Source organism: Balaenoptera borealis, assembly GCF_965194805.1.
Source record: "Balaenoptera borealis genome assembly, chromosome: 2".
Taxonomy (NCBI): Eukaryota; Metazoa; Chordata; class Mammalia; order Artiodactyla; family Balaenopteridae; genus Balaenoptera; species Balaenoptera borealis.
In genome coordinates, this window is record NC_138867.1 from 145,536,483 (window position 1) to 145,553,479 (window position 16,997).

The window sequence follows — 16,997 nt, forward strand, 5'->3', positions numbered from 1 at the left end:
TCTCAAGATCTCCACCTCACGATGGCATGATAGCTGCCAGCAGCTCCAAGTTGAATCTTGTCCTCTTAATAACACCAGCAGGAAGCAGATTTCCTGTTTCCCAGCAGTTCCACAGAATTCCCATGTAGGAGTATCATTGGGTCTGACTGGGCACATGCTTGTTGTTGGCCTGCTGTGCTCACCTCCTCCTAGACCCAGGAGATGACTGTCATCATTAGATAACTGTGGCACCAGCATAGGGACACTTGGCTATTATTACATGACTTGTGCACAGTGCAGCATACTGGTGTTCATGGCGAACTAAGAAATTGACAGGAGTTGCTAAAGTCAGTTTTTGCAACCACGAAGCTACAGTTTTACAGTGTGATGCCTCACTGGGAATTTCCTGAGACTGTCAGGACCTTGTGCCTGATGGGCCCAGTTCCATCATCACCAACCCAAGAGCATCTTCCATGGGAAGCTGAAGCATCTCAAGCAGCTGAAGTCTCTGAACATCCTACAGCCTGTGGTCTCCTGGTGTTCTGCTGATAATATATTCTTTGAGCTTATCAGAGTAGTCTGTAACTTCTGTAAGATTCAGTTCAGAGGGTACATTTTTGACAAGCTTCTGATGACTTTCTACCCATCTCTGAGTCAATTGCTGTAGCCACAGGAATGTGATGCTCCAATTAGTCTGGCCTGAGTCACATGATGACCTGAGTAGCTCCACATGGCAGAAATGACTATAGTGTTGGATTCTTTAATAGTATATATTTTCTGGAGAATGCTGAACAGCTCCTAATAGCATGGAGTGTGGAGTGTCAGTTCCAGCAAGGAAAACCAAGATGTGTTACCAGAAAAAGAGGAAAAAGAAGAAATGGAGGTTGGGCAGAGAAGAGAAATGAAAATCCATCACAGGCTGTGTTCTCCCATCGTTTCATATGTATAAACCTAGCTTTTCAAAATCAATTTTAAGATCCTTGAGGGTAAAAATGAAGCTCAATATTTAATCAATAATCATTAAGTTGTTATTGTGTAGTCAAAAGCAAACATTTATTGGGCACCCAGAGAGAACAAGATGCTATGATGCTTAGAGGGATTTTAAGATCAGACATTGCTTCAGGTCTGGGACTCCAGTGTAGTGTGACAAACATATCCTAAATATCTACCGTATGCCAAGCATGGTGCTAGTGCTGTGGATACAAAGTTGAATAAAATATAATCCCCACCCTTAAAAAGTCTCATCTATTTGGAGTAAGAAGAGTAATACCATCATTTATTGAGTGTCTACAATGTGCCTATATTCCACATACATTAATCTTAAGTCTTAGCACAACCCCTGCAAGGTATGACATATTATTTCAGTATGATTTTACTGATACCCAGAGAATGACACCTAAAATCTGATAGTCGTTTGGACTAAATAAAGTGTTAAGAATGTCCAAAGTCACACTGCTAATATGTAGTAGAGGGGAAATTTCTGGTTTCGAGGTGGCTCGTAGTTGTTTCTGATCATTCAGATATGTAGATATTAAGATAGTGGGGGAAGAAAACAGAAAAAGGAAAACCCATTGCAAAAGCACTTTAAGCAGACCCTCTTTTCTGAAGAGTTCGGAAAAGCTCTTAAACCTTATTGCCTGCCGCTGTCTTTAATTTTACTTTTGGACACATTACGTCTTCAACCCTTTCCTATGTGAATTATAAAGCCATTCAGCCATTAGAGGAACTCAGTGCCAGATAAATAAAATGTATTATAATTACCTTTTTGGTCATAATTCTTTTTTTTCTTTAATGGAGCATACTCTTTGTGGCCACTGAACACTACTTCTGGTTGATTAGGCTCTTAGTATTCAATAAGTTTCAATAGGAAATGAGCAGAATTAATACAGTATCTTGAAAAATGAGCTATTAATATATTTTTAATAACCAAGATGTTCTGACAAGAAACTTGTCAGTTTTTGTCACTGTAACATTATTGCAAAAATGATCTGCATGTAGGCTGCATGGTGTTTTATTATGTGAAGTGAGATGATGCTTTAGTACATTCAGAGCAGTCTTTTAGAAGCCAACTCGATTTAGGGAAGTTGACACAACAAGAGGAAAGAGCTTAGAGGTCTGAATTGAACTGTAACATTTTTATAGTATTCTAACCATAAAAAAATATGTATTTCCCATAGAGGATTTCACTTTGTCTCCTTTTTCCTTGCTTGTTAGTAGCTATTAACCCATTTTACAGATGGGCAAAGTGGAAAGGCTTGTCCTCCTTTTTTTTCCCCCTAAACTAGAAGGATCATTTCTGTCTGACTTTCAGCACAATCATAAAGTCAGCTCACTGTTTTGTTTTGTCTTAGTAGGAGAGACTATATAACCTCTCTGGGTCTTCTTCATCTGTTAAATGGGGATAATGAAGTGCTTGTGTCATAGGATGTTAGAAGAATTAAATGAGATAATTCATGCAAAGCACCAGTAGGTCTTCCCCTCCTTTCTTCCCTAGGCCAAGTCAATTAATGTCCCCTGCTGAAGATATTAATCCTTGGGGAAATTTTGCATTTTAGTAGCCTTTAATATCCCACTTGGGTTGTGAGCTCACTGAGGTTAGGGATTGTACCTTACAGATTTTCCTTTTTATGCCTTTTTATGCCATTTAGCACAGTACTGAACACAAAGCAAGTGATCAATAAGTATCGGTCAAAAGATTGCCTCCAAAGTGCCTTTCAACTTTTACATGCTATAACTACTTCCAACAGACCTCTCAAGGAGATACAGAGGGTAAAATTACACCTGGGGTTGCTTGCTCTTTTTGTAGAATGAGGGCCTGAGAATCTCGGGGTTCAGTTAAGAAACATGAAATTGACTCATTCAATGATCATTCCCTATGTCACCAAAACTTTCAATTTCACACTAGTAGTGAATCTACTTGTAAAGAATATGTGGTTAGACACCATCTTTCCAGCAAACTATAGCTGCAAATGCTTCCAAGAGGTAAATGTGAATAATAATATTACGTAAAGTTGACCCAAGAAGAAAAGGATGGAAGGACCCAAAAATCTAGTGTACTGTGTGTAGTGTTTTATTGTAGATGGTGATTTTTGGTATCTAACTAGATTGGGATATTTAAGATAGGGAAGAGTAAGGAAAAGAAAGAATATTTGCCATCTGATAGAATATTGATATGATGATGATGACAGTTACTGTTTTTAGAGCAATTACTACATTCAGGTGCTATGCCAGTTACATATATTGTGTTTTTTTAATTTTTATTTTATATTGGGGTATAGCTGATTAACAATGCTGTGTTAGTTTCAGGTGTACAGCAAAGTGATTCAGTTGTACATATACATGTATCTATTCTTTTTCAAATTCTTTTCCCATTTAGGTTATTGCAGAGTATTGAGCAGAACTCCCTGTGCTACACAGTAGGTCCTTGTTGTTTATCTATTTTAAATATAGCAGTGTGTCAGCACACTGAAAGGATTATACACCATGATCAAGTGGGGTTTATCCTAGGAATGCAAGGATTCTTCAATATACACAAATAAATCAATCTGATACATCATATTAACAAAATGAAGGATAAAAACCATATGATCATCTCAACAGATGCAGAAAAAGCTTTCGACAATATTCAACACCCATTTATGATAAAAACCCTCCAGAAAATAGGCATAGAGGGGACCTACCTCAACATAATAAAGGCCATATACGACAAACCCACAGCAAAAATCATTCTCAATGGTGAAAAACTGAAAGCATTTCCTCTAAGATCAGGAACAAGACAAGGATGTCCACTCTCACCACTATTATTCAACATAGTTTTGGAAGTCCTAGCCACGGCGATCAGAGAAGAAAAAGAAATAAAAGGAATACAAATTGCAAAAGAAGAAGTAAAACTGTCACTGTTTGCAGATGACATAATAGTATACACAGAGAATCCTAAAGATGTTACCAGAAAACTACTAGAGCTAATCAATGAATTTGGTAAAGTAGCAGGATACAAAGTTAAGGCACAGAAATCTCTTGCATTCCTATACACTAATGATGAAAAATCTGAAAGAGAAATTAAGGAAACACTCCCATTTACCACTGCAACAAAAAGAATAAAATACCTAGGAAAGGAGACAAAAGACCTGTATGCAGAAAACTATAAGACACTGATGTAAGAAATTAAAGATGATACCAACAGATGGAGAGATACACCATGTTCTTGGATTGGAAGAATCAACATTGTGAAAATGACTATACTACCCAAAGCAATCTACAGATTCAATGCAATCCCTGTCAAACTACCAATGGCATTTTTCACAGAACTAGAACAAAAATTTCACAATTTGTATGGAAACACAAAAGACCCCGAATAGCCAAAGCAATCTTGAGAAAGAAAAATACATCTGGAGGAATCAGGCTCCCTGACTTCTGACTATACTACAAAGCTACAGTAATCAAGACAATATGGTACTGGCACAAAAAAAGGAAATATAGATCAATGGAACAGGATAGAAAGCCCAGAGATAAACCCACGCACATATGGTCACCTTATCTTTGATAAAGGAGGCAAGAATATACAATGGAGAAAAGACAGCCTTTTCAATAGTGGTGCTGGGAAAAGTGGGCAGCTGCATGTAAAAGAATGAAATTAGAACACTCCCTAACACCATACACAAAAATAAACTCAAAATGGATTAAAGACCTAAATGTAAGACTGGACACTATAAAACTCTTAGAGGAAAACATAAGCAGAACACTCTATGACATAAATCACAGCAAGATCCTTTTTGACCCACCTCCTAGTGAAATAGAAATAAAAATAAAAATAAACAAATGGGACCTAATGAAACTTAAAAGCTTTTGCACAGAAAAGGAAGCCATAAACAAGATGAAAAGACAACCCTCAGAATGGGAGAAAATATTTGCAAACGAAGCAACTGACAAAGGATTAATCTCCAAAATATACAAGCAGCTCATGCAACTCAATATCAAAAAAACACACACCCAATCCAAAAATGGGCAGAAGACCTAAATAGACATTTCTCCAGATAAGATATACAGATTGACAATAAACACATGAAAGGATGCTCCACATCACTAATCATTAGAGAAATGCAAATGAAAGCTACAGTGAGGTATCACCTCACACCAGTCAGAATGGCCATCATCAAAAGATCTATAAACAATAAATGCTGGAGAGGGTGTGGAGAAAAGGGAACCCTCTTGCACTGTTTGTGGGAGTGTAAATTGATACAGCCACTATGGAGAACAGTATGGAGGTTCCTTAAAAAACTAAAAATAGAACTACCATTTGACCCAGCAATCCCACTACTCGGCATATACCCCGAGAAAACCATAATTCAAAATGAGTCATGTACCACAATGTTCATTGCAGCTCTGTTTGCAATAGCCAGGACGTGGAAGCAACCTAAGTGTCCAGCGACAGATGAATGGATAAAGAAGATGTGGCACATATATACAATGGAATGTTACTCAGCCATAAAAAGAAATGAAATTGAGTTATTTGTAGTGAGGTGGATGGACCTAGAGACTGTCATACAGAGTGAAGTAAGTCAGAAAGAGAAAAACAAATACTGTGTGCTAACACATATAAATGGAATCTAAAAAAAAAAAAAAAAAGGTTCTGAAGAACCTAGGGGCAAGACAGGAATAAAGACGGAGACATAGAGAGTGGACTTGAGGACACAGGGAGAGGGAAGGGTAAGCTGGGATGAAGTGAGAGAGTGGCATGGATGTATATACACTACCAAATGTAAAATAGATAGCTAGTGGGAAGCAGCCGCATAGCCCAGGGAGATCAACTCAGTGCTTTGTGTCCACCTAGAGGTGTGGGATAGGGAGGGTGGGAGGGAGATGCAAGAGAGAGGAGACATGGGGATATATGTATACATATAGCTGATTCACTTTGTTACACAGCAGAAACTAACACACCATTGTAAAGCAATTATACTCCAATAAAGATGCTAAAAAAATTAAATTAAATTAAAAAAATAAAGATCAAGGCTGAACAGGGAAAAAAATCAATCAATCAATCAATCAGTATAGCAGTGTGAACATGTCAATCCCAAACGCTCTGTCTATCCCTCCCCCTCCCCCTTCCTTCCTGGTAACCTTCTCTAAGTCTGTGAGTCTGTTTCTGTTTTGTAAATAAGTTCATTTGTTTGTTTTTTTTTTAGATTCCTCATGTAAGCCATATCATATGATATTTGTCTTTCTCTGTCTGACTTACTTCACTTAGTATGATAATCTCCATGTCCATCCATGTTGCTTCAAATGGCATTATTTCATTCTTTTTAATGGCTGAGTAATATTCCATTGTATATATGTACCACATCTTTATTCATTCCTCTGTCGATGGACATTTAGGTTGCTTCCATGTCTTGGCTATTGTAAACAGTGCTGCAGTGGACATTGGGGTGCGTGTATCCTTTCAAACCATGATCTTCTCCCAATACATGCCCAGGAGTGGGATTGCTGGATCATATGGTAGCTCAATTTTGGTTTTTTAAGGAACCTCCATGCTGTTCTCCCCAGTGGCTGTACCAATTTACATTCCCACCAACAGTGTAGGAGGGTTCCCTTTTCTCCACACCCTCTCCTGCATGTATTGTTTGTAGGCTTTTTGATGATGGCCATTCTCACTGGTGTGAGGTGATACCTCACTGTAGTTTTTTTTTTTTAATTTATTTATTTTATTTATTTTTGGCTGCGTTGGGTCTTCCTTGCTGCGTGCGTGCTTTCTCTAGTTGCGGTGAGCGGGGGCTACTCTTCATTGCGGTGTGTGTGGGCTTCTCATTGTGGCGGCTTCTCTTGTTGCAGAGCACAGGCTCTAGAGTGCAGGCTCAGTAGTTGTGGCTCACGGGCTTCGTTGCTCAGCAACGTGTGGGAACTTCCCGGACGAGGGCTTGATCCCTCGTCCCCTGCATTGGCAGGCAGATTCTTAACCACTGCGCCAGCAGGGAAACCCTCTCATTGTAGTTTTGATTTGCATTTCTCTAATAATTAGCAATGTTGAGCATCTTTTATGTGCTTCTTGGTCATCTGTATGTCTTCTTCAGAGAAATATCTATTTAGGTCTTCTGCCCATTTTTTGATTGTTTGTTTTTTTGATATTGAGCCACTTGAACTGTTTGTAAATTTTGGAGATTAATCCCTTGTCTTATTTCATCTTCACAACACTAAGAGGTAAGTGCTATTGTTTCCATTTTGTAGATAAAAGAATTTAAATCTCTTAACTTAGTCATATAGCCCATATCTAGTAGAGACAAATTTTTAACCCAGTTCTAATGACTTAAAAATAGCATATTTAACCCACTTTCTAGCTCAATCCTTATCTTCTCCCATCTTTTAATGCAAACAATAAATTAAATAGTAATTTAACTAGAAAAAAATTACTACTGTATGTTTAGAGAATAAGAAAAACCCTGTGTTGAATGGACAGATTTATTTAGCAATGTAATAATTAATTGCTAGGTGCTTACCAAAAGTTAACTATGGGCCAGACATTTTATACAGAGACATTGTATATAGATATTATCTCTCGTCCACAACTCTGCAAAGAAGATATAATAGCCCTCTTTTATAGATGAGGAAACTAGAGCTCATGCCACTAAAATAAACTCCCCCAGTTCCCAGAGGTGGTAAATGGCAGATCACAGATCTTTTTCCTTTTACCTCTCTGAGGCAGTATTATACCAGGAAAATCCTTTGATATAGAGAAAGAGTGATTGGGACAAGCTATGGAAAGACATGATAATCCAGAACTTTCTTTTCAAGTTCTGAAACTAGGAGGGTTTGGGGGCTTTTTTGGTTTTGTTTTTTAAAGAAGTTATTCAAAAGCATCTCTCAGATGTTTGGGATTTGGGTAAGGAATGCTAAAATGTGCTAGTTCTCTTGAGAATGTTCTTCTCTGTGTATTAAAATCTCTGTGTAGTTTCAGGCAAAATATAGTCCATATGTTTCTGATTCACTTCCTCAAACTTATCGCCATGTTTTGCAAGGCTCATTTAAAGTCTATGACTTTTGGAGTTTCTCTGAGCTACTTGTCTTTAGAGCAGGAAGTTAAATTTCCCATGAGGGCATTGGACTTGACCCTCAAAGGGAGGAGGATGCATTCCAAGCTCCAAGGTGCATGTGGTTTCCAATCCTGGCTGGGCTCTGCTTCTCCACTCCTCTCTTGGAAGCCTCAGTCCAGAAACACTTCACTCAGTGCCCAGAATCAGAATCTGTTTCATCTTCCTTTTCTTCCAATACTCTGTCCAAAATTTGGCATAGGGTTGAAATCAAATATTTCTCTCCCTGAATTATTTTTAACTGCATTGAAATTTACTGCAAGGACAACAGAAATGCTTTTTTAAAAGATAAAGAATACATTAAAAATAAAACATTTTCCTTTTCTTCCTGTTTCCTCCCATTTGTTTTTTACACATATTCACAAATTCTTACAAAGCTGTAATCAAAGTGGAGACATGATTTTACATAATGAAAATTTCACTTAATCATAAATGTTTCTTAGTTATTACTTAGTCTTTTTTAAATTGGTTTTTATTGATGTATAGTTGATTTACAATGTTGTGTTAGTTTCTGCTGTACAGCAAAGCAAATCAGCTATACATATACATATATCCACTCTTTTTTAGGTTCCATTCCCAATTACGTCATTATAGAGTATTGAGTAGAGTTCCCTATGCTATACAGTAGGTTCTTATTAGTTATCTATTTTATATATAGTAGTGTGTATATGTCAGTCCCAATCTCCCAGTTTATCCCTCCCCAACTCTTTCCTCCTTGGTAACCATAAGTTTGTTTTCTACATCTATGACTCTATTTCTGTTTTGTAAATAGGTTCATTTGTACCATTTTTTTTAGTTGTTATTTAGTCTTAACTCTGTTTTAATGTCTGCACAATATGCCATTAAGTTGATGTTCCATAATATAAGTTCAGAATTTTTAGATTCTTCCAAATAGTTTTAAACATAAGTATAAAAAGTTAATACATTCAGAATTCCAGAGTTCCATTTCAGTGCATCAAATTAAACTCCTAACAGACTGACCATCCTTCAAACAAAAACTATGAACTCTGGAGTACATTTTTAAAAACAACTATCAGAAGGCTCCAGAAAATTAACAAAAGCAGGCATATTTGGAGGAAAATCAAAACTTCAAAGAAGGTACTAGTACAGAATTTCCAGTTTTTATAGCTTTAGCCTCAGGTGAGACCTAAGTAGCAGTACAGCATGAAGCAGCTAAAATCCCAAAGAAAACCCACCATCTTTCTAACCTGAAGAACTAGAGAACAGAGACTAGGTAAGCACAGCTGCTAGACAGTGAGAGCAAAACTCAGAAAAGAGAGGACCAGAAAAGGGGTGCCCCAAATTCTATGCAAAAACTCTTCCCTAGTGTCTGGCTAACTCATACACTATGCATGAGCAAATCAGACATATAGCATCTTGCAACTAGAACTGAACCAATATCTGAGTTGTCACTAACCACAGGCAAGAATTTGCAGTTTGAATCTAACCAAGTTAATTTCCAGCTGAAACTAAAACATCTACACTCTTTCAAGGAATATGATAGAATCCAGAGTCATCACAATGTAGCATTTGTAATATCCAGGATATAATTCAGAATTACTCAGCAAATGAAGAACCAAGAAAATGTGAATCATTCTCTAAGGATGATCAGACTCCAAGATGACCCAGATGTTGGAATTATACAAGGACTGTAAAGCAGCTAATATAACCACATAATGAGAAAAAAGAAAATATACTTGTAATGAATAAAAACATAGGAAATCTAAACAGATAAATGGAAAATATTTTTAAACCCAAAATTTAAAAAGTTCTCTTGAGAGTGTTCTTCTCTGTGTATTAAAATCTCTATGTAGTTTCAGACAAAATATAGTCCATATGTTTCTGATTCACTTACTCAAACTTATCACCATGTTTTGCTGAAAAATGGTTACTGAAAAATGTAATACCTGAATTTTTTTAAAAAGCCATTGGTTGGGTTTAATAGCAGAATGAAGTTGATAGAAAAGCATTGGTAAACTTGAAAAACAGAGGAATAGAAATGGTGAATCTGAAACAATGGCCGTGGCCTCAGAAAACTATGGGATAAGATCAAAATATTTAACATATGTGTAATTACATTCTCAGAAGGAGAAGGTGGAAAAATATGGGATAGAAAAAATATGTGAAGAAATAATGACTGAAAACTTTCTAAATTTTGTTGAAAGACATAAATTTATAGATTCAAAATAGTCAGAAAAATCAAAGCAGAAGGGGAAAAATGCCTAACAGATTATAGTTAAGTTGCTGGAAAATAAATATAAAGAGAAAATCTTTAAGGAAGCTGGAGAAAAACACGTTATGTACAAGGGACCAATGACTCAAATGACCATGAACTTCTTATCAGAAATCATAGTGGTCAGAAGATAGGGGAGCAGCAGCTTTAAAATGTTACAAGCAAAAAAACAATCAATCCATATTGTTATATCCAGGGACATAATTCTATACCCAGCCTCTTTAAAAAGGAGACTAAAATGAAATTTTCAGTTAAAAGAAAACTAAGACAGTTTGTTGCCAGAGCACTTGTATTACAAGAAATGATGAAGAAAATTCATCAGGCTTAAAGCAAATGATACCAGAGGAAAAATCAAATCTTCAGGAAGGAATTAAGAGCATCAGAAATAATAAGTATCTGGATAAATATAAAAGCTGTTTTTTACTCTTAATTTCTTTAAATGCATATGACAGTCTAAGGAAAAACTATAAGGGTTTATAACATAGGTAGATAGACTATATATGACAACTATACCATAAAAGATGGCAGATTACGGGGAAGTAAATGAAATTATATCATCACAAGTATTCTACATTTTATGTGCTGTGGCACAGTATTAACTCTAATCAGACTTCGAAAAGTGAAAATTTTATATTGTAGTCCTTTAGAGTAACCACTAAAAATGTAATGCAAAGAGGTATAGCTAAAAAGCCAAAAGAGAAATTGAGAATTCTAAAATTAAAGTAATTCAGAAGAAAACAAGAGCAGAAAACAGAGGGAAAAACAGAAATCAAATATTGAAATGGTAGATCTAAATCCAGCCACATCAATAATTATATTAAAGGTAATGGGCTACTAAGGTAAGATATTACTAATAGGGGAAACTGTGTATGTACTGATAGTTTATGGGAACTCTCTGGATTGTGTTTGCAATTCTTCTGTAATTCTTAAACTGTTTTAAAATACAAATTTTATTATTTTAAATGTGATGGGACTAAACACTTCAACTAAATTATGAGAATGTATGTAAAAGCAAGACTAGACTATATACTGCCTGCAACTCACACTTCAAACATAAAGACACATATAGGTTGAAAGTAGATGGATGTCCCATGCACATCCATGGAGTAAATCACTATACCATGCATATAAGCATAAGAAGGCTAGAGTGGCTATATTAAATTAAAATTAAATATATTTTGAGGCAAAAAAGTGATACCAGAGATAAATAGGGGCATTTCAAAATAACAGTGTCAATTCATCAAAAATACATGTAATCATAAATCGGTAAATGTCTAATAAAAAGCTTCAAAAGACATGAAAATGGACAGAATCAAAGAAATACATAGACAAATCAGTAATCATAATAGAAAAATTTAACTCACTCTTTCACTAATTGATAGAGCTAATTGGGTGCTATGATGGAGGCCCCCAAATATCAGTAGCTTAAACAACAACAAAAAAAGCAATTTACATTTCTTCTTCTATCTTGTTGCTCCACTATCCCCAGGGTATACCTTTATCCCCATGGCCCTTGATGGCTCATCACCACATCCTCACTCTCTGAGAGTCAGAAGAGGAAATGGGAGGGAGCATATCCCTTCAGTTTAAGAGTGCGGCCAGAAGAAGTTGCACACGTGTTTCTGCTCACATCTCCTTGGTCAGAATTTAGTCACATGGCCACCTTCAGCTGCAAAAGAAGATGGAAAATACAGTCTTTATCCCCTGTAGCCAAATGCCCAGCTATAAATCAGAAGTTCTGTTACTACAGGTGAAGAAAAAAGGGGTACTAGGATATGACCGGAAGTCTCAGACACACCCCATTTTCATGATGTCTTTACTTGTAGAAGGAAGGAGTTCTTTGAACTAGCAAAAACAATAGGTTGTCATGTCATGTGCTCATAGGTCTTAAAGCCCAAGATACTTTAGGGGATCACCTGGTACAACTCCCCCTCAAGGTTTAAAAGGCAGAAACACATTTTACAGGCCATCTCAAAGCTCTTAGGAACCCATGGCTTACTTGCTTTTTCTCGCCTCCTCGGCACTTCAAACAGTACCTGACATATAACAGAGACTCAATAAAACTTGTTGACTAAGTGTACACATATTTCTCAATTCTATTTCCTCATTGTTTGGGAATTTCTGGGTCTGTTCCATAAAAAACATGAGTTAGAAATCATGTGGGGCTCCATTTGACAAGGAATGTTAGGAATCTTCTGAAGCAGCTTAAGGAAGAGCTTTTACGAAAGAGGGCAGAGTGAAAGAAGCATCACCAATCTTCCAGTCAGAGTGGACTTCATGTAAAACCCTGAGCAGAGTTGGCCCTCCTGCTTCACAAGTTTCTGTGCTGTGACTTCTGGCCCTCTCATCAAATTGTCTCCCCCTTGGCCTATGCAGAGGCCTGAAATTCCACCACTAATAATTCCTTCAGGTTAATTGAAGCCCACTGTAAATCAGTTATGTGAGAGGGCACTGTGACCCATCAGATCACTGTTAGTTAACAACACCTTCTAGAAGACAATTCCGTCAGACTGTAGCAAGCAGAGGCCTGAAAAACAGGAACAGTGAGAAGCCAATCTTTTTTTTAATTGTGGGGAGGAGCCCAGATCATAGGGAGCTGCCAAAAAGCAGGCCAGAGCAAGGGGGAAGGTGAACAGAAACAGACCAGCCCAGCCAAGAGGCAGCCTAAGGACACTGGACACAAGGTGGGGGGGTGGATGGGGACAAGAGACCCAGGCTCACAGTTACAGCCCCCCTCACTTCCCAGATGGTAGCAGGTGCTAGAGAAATATTTGTTGAGGAGATCAGTGACATGTGATATTTATTTAATTAATTTATTCAACAAACACTTATATCATGCTTACTATGTGCCAGGCACCATTCTAACAAATATTAACTTGAATTTAACCAGGGCAACAGCTTTGTCAAAAATTAGAGTTTGAGAGCCACCTCCACCATATTCTAGCTGTGTGACCTTGGGCCAGTGACTCATTGCCTTCTGAGGCTCATTTCTATCACCTATAAAAGGGGTACCATAGTGATTGTACCTCAGAGTCATTGTGAAGAACTATCTAGCTAAGAGCCACAAAAGCACTTTATAGACTGTGAAATGTTTTGCAAATCATGACTAATATTATAAGTAAGCCTAGAACTGGCTTGAGAGCAAATGATAACAACCAAAAAAATCATCCTCTTGGTAATCATGATTGCTATCATCTTTTACATACCTTGTGGACTCTGAAATTGGATGACTTTGTTCGAGTCCGTGTTCCTAATCTATTAGCTGCATGACTTTAGGCAAGCTGCTTTCTCTCTCAGTGATTCCGTGTTCTCCTCTATAAAACTAGGACGAACAATAGTCTGTAAGTCATAGAATTCCTGTGAAGAATTTAAAAAGATGATAAAAATAAAGCACCTGGGGCAACAACCTGGAGTGAATGCACCGTGAATGATTCATACCTCTGCTCTTTTAAAACTCACAACATTACAGAGTAGGTGTAGGTAGTAGTACTGTTATTGTCCTTATTTTCCAGGGGAGAAAGTAGAGGGACAGAGAGGTTGAATCACTTGTCCAGTGCCACATACCTAGGGAGTGATAAAGCTGGGATTCCTAGACAGGTCTGTTAGACCTGAGCATTTTTGTGGTTGCCTAAGCAAATATTCTCACTGTCCCTAATGACACACCAGAAATGCTTAAGGGAACTCTTGAGCAAAAGAAAAAGGATTTAAAAAGTTAGAAAGAGAGGTGATAAGTATCTGACTTTTCCTTACGTGCTAAGCTGTTGCAAAAAGGAAACACAAACCTTTAAACACAAATGCTGGGGACTGGAGAGGCTTCCAGAAAAGATCTGCTCCCACCTCCTGCCCATGTAGGCACAGCACAGCCTGACGGATTATGAAGCAAACTCATCCCCTCTCTCTCCTGGGCCATGACCCAAACCTTGTCATCTTAATGAATAAATTTAATTCATTTTCCATCTTAACTAAGCACTTATCAAACACTGTGGCCATAACTTTTGTAGTTTGAGGTGTGACAGCAAAACTAGGATGAATTCCTTTTCCCTTCTTCACACTTTCATGGATAGAAGATTCATTTTTAGCATAAATCTTAGCAACCTCAGCATTTGATTTTTTTTTTCTTATTAAGTAGAGAACTTTTACAACTTCCACTTAAAGGAGGCACTATAGCTTCACTTTGCCATATCCAAATTGCCAGCATCACTACTCTTGCACTTTGGGGCCATTGGTAAATAAAATAAGGGTGACTTGAACACAAGCATTGCGATACTGTGATAGTCAATCTTATAACTGAGGTGGCTACTAAGTGATAATGGGCAGGATGCGCTGGACAAAGGGAGGATACACGTCCCAGGTGGGACAGAGCCGGGCAGCATGAGATTTCATCACACTACTCAGACAGCGTGCAATTTAAAACTTATGAATTGTTTATATCTGGAATTTTCCAGTTAATATTTTTGGGCCACAGTTGACTATGGGAATCTGAAACCGCAGAAAGTGAAACTGCAGTTAAGGGGAGAACTACTGTATTGAAGATGACGGATCCACAAGATGGAAGGGCCCTGAGTCCCTGAACCACCCCTTAGAGAGGTGCTGCCTACCCATCAGAATTGCCCAGCTGAAACTAAGCATAAGCAAAAAGAACTCGCTCTGATGGTTGAGCGAGTCCAACTCGCTCTGATGGTTGACTATAGTTTGGGTCTGTTTGTCCCAGCAGCTAGCCTGACTAACCAGTGCAGGAAATAGGAGGAAGGAGAGCTTTCTAGCATCCCTGACTATTGACCAGCCAACCTCTGCCTAAATCTTTCCAGTGGTAGGGAATTCATTTCTTCCTGAAGTATTCGTTCACTCTTCATTCAGTCAATCAACTAATGGGTTTTTGTTTGGTTTGGTTTGGTTTTTATTGAGGTATATAGTACAATATATATATATAAGTTTCAGGTGTACAACATAGTGATTCACAGTTTTTAAAGGTTGTACTCCATTTATAGTTATTTATAAAATATTGGCTGTATTACCTGTGTTGTACAATATATCCTTGTACCTTATTTATTTTATGCATAAGAGTTTGTACTTCTTAATCCCTTAACCCTATCTTGCCCCTTTCACCTTCCATATCCCCACTGGTAACCACTAGTTTGTTCTCTGTATCTGTGAGTCTTTTTGTTACATTCACTAGTTTTACTTTCTAGAGTCCACATTTAAGTGATATCTGACTTATTTCACTTAGCATAATTACCCTCCAGGTCCATCCATGTTGTTGCAAATGGCAAAATTTCATTGTTTTTTGTGGCTGGGTAGTATCCCATTATATATATATATACCACATCTTCTTTATCCATTCATTTGTTGGTGGACATTTAGGTTGCTTCCATTAGCAATTGTAAATAATGCTGCTATGAACATTGGGGTGCATGTATCCTTTCGAATTAGTGTTTTTATTTTTCTCAGATATATACCCAGTAGTGGGATTGCTGGGTCATATGGTAGTTCTATTTTTAGTTTTCTGAGGAACCTCCATACTGTTTTCCACAGTGGTTGCACCGATTTACCTTCCCACCAACAGTGTATGAAGGGTCCCCTTTTTCCACACCCTCTCCAATGTGTATTTGTGTTCTTTTTGATAATAGTCATTCTGAGAGGTGTGAGGTGATATTTCATTGTGGTTTTAACTTGCATTTCTCTGGTGATTAACAATGTTGAGCATTTTTTCATGTTCCTGTTGGCCATCTATGTCTTCTTTGGTAAAATGTCTGTTCAGATCTTCTGCTCATTTTTAAATTGGTTTGATTTTTTTGTAATGTTGAGTTGGATGAGCTGTTTATATATTTTGAATATTAACCCCTTATCAGTCCTATCATTTGGAAATACTTTCTCCCATTCAGTAGGTTGTCTTTTTGTTACGTCAATGGTTCCCTTTTAAGTTTAATTAGATCCTATTTGTTTATTTTTGCTTTTATTTCCTTTGCTTTAGAGGACAAATCCAAAAAATATTGCTATGATTCATGTCAAAGAGTGTTCTGCCTATGTTCTTTTCTAGGAGTTTTATGGTTTCAGGCTTTACATTCAGGTCTTTAATCCATTTTGAGTTTATTTTTGTGTATGGTGTTAGAGAATGTTTTAAGTTCGTTCTTTTACAGGTTTTCCCAGCACCACTTATTGAAGACACTCTCTTATCTCCACTGTGTATTCTTGCCTCCTTTGTCATAAATTAATTGAACATCAGTGCATGGGTTTATTTATGGGCTATCTATCTTGTTCCATTGATATATATTTCTGTTTTGTGCCAGTACCATACTGTTTTGATTACTATAGCTTTGTAGTATAGTCTGAAGTCAGGGAGCATGATTCCTCCAGCTATGTTCTTCTTTCTCAAGATTGTTTTGGCTATTCAGGGTCTTTTATGTTTCCATATAAATTTTAAAATTATTTGTTCTAGTTTTGTGAAAAATGCCATTTGTAATTTTGATAGGGATTGCATTGAATCTGTAGATTGCTTTGGTTAGAACTAATGTTTATTGAGTTCCTACTACGTGCCAGGCCACATGCTAGGCACTGGGGAAGCAAGGATGAACGAAGCACAAGATCTCTGCCCTCATGAAGCTTGTCATCCAGACTGGTAGACAGAAACCGAACAAGTGAACAGGCAGTAGGCGCAATGTTTATTGACTTTGATAAGTAACTTGAGGGAAACAAGCAGATTGCTGGCA

The 16,997-nt window shown here is 37.3% G+C and overlaps 1 long non-coding RNA gene across 2 annotated transcripts in view; it reads right to left on the bottom strand.

Moving 5' to 3' along the window:
* Positions 1-16,254, bottom strand: part of LOC309623234 — a 54,385-nt gene extending 38,131 nt beyond the window's left edge. Inside the window, exon 1 of one of the 2 annotated variants that reach the window (XR_014241282.1) lies at positions 11,787-16,254. This is a non-coding gene — a long non-coding RNA (uncharacterized lncRNA). Of the gene's footprint in view, positions 1-11,743 lie in introns of both variants that reach the window. The other variant, XR_014241283.1, reaches the window with a different exon arrangement.
* Positions 16,255-16,997: the final 743 nt, after the last annotated feature.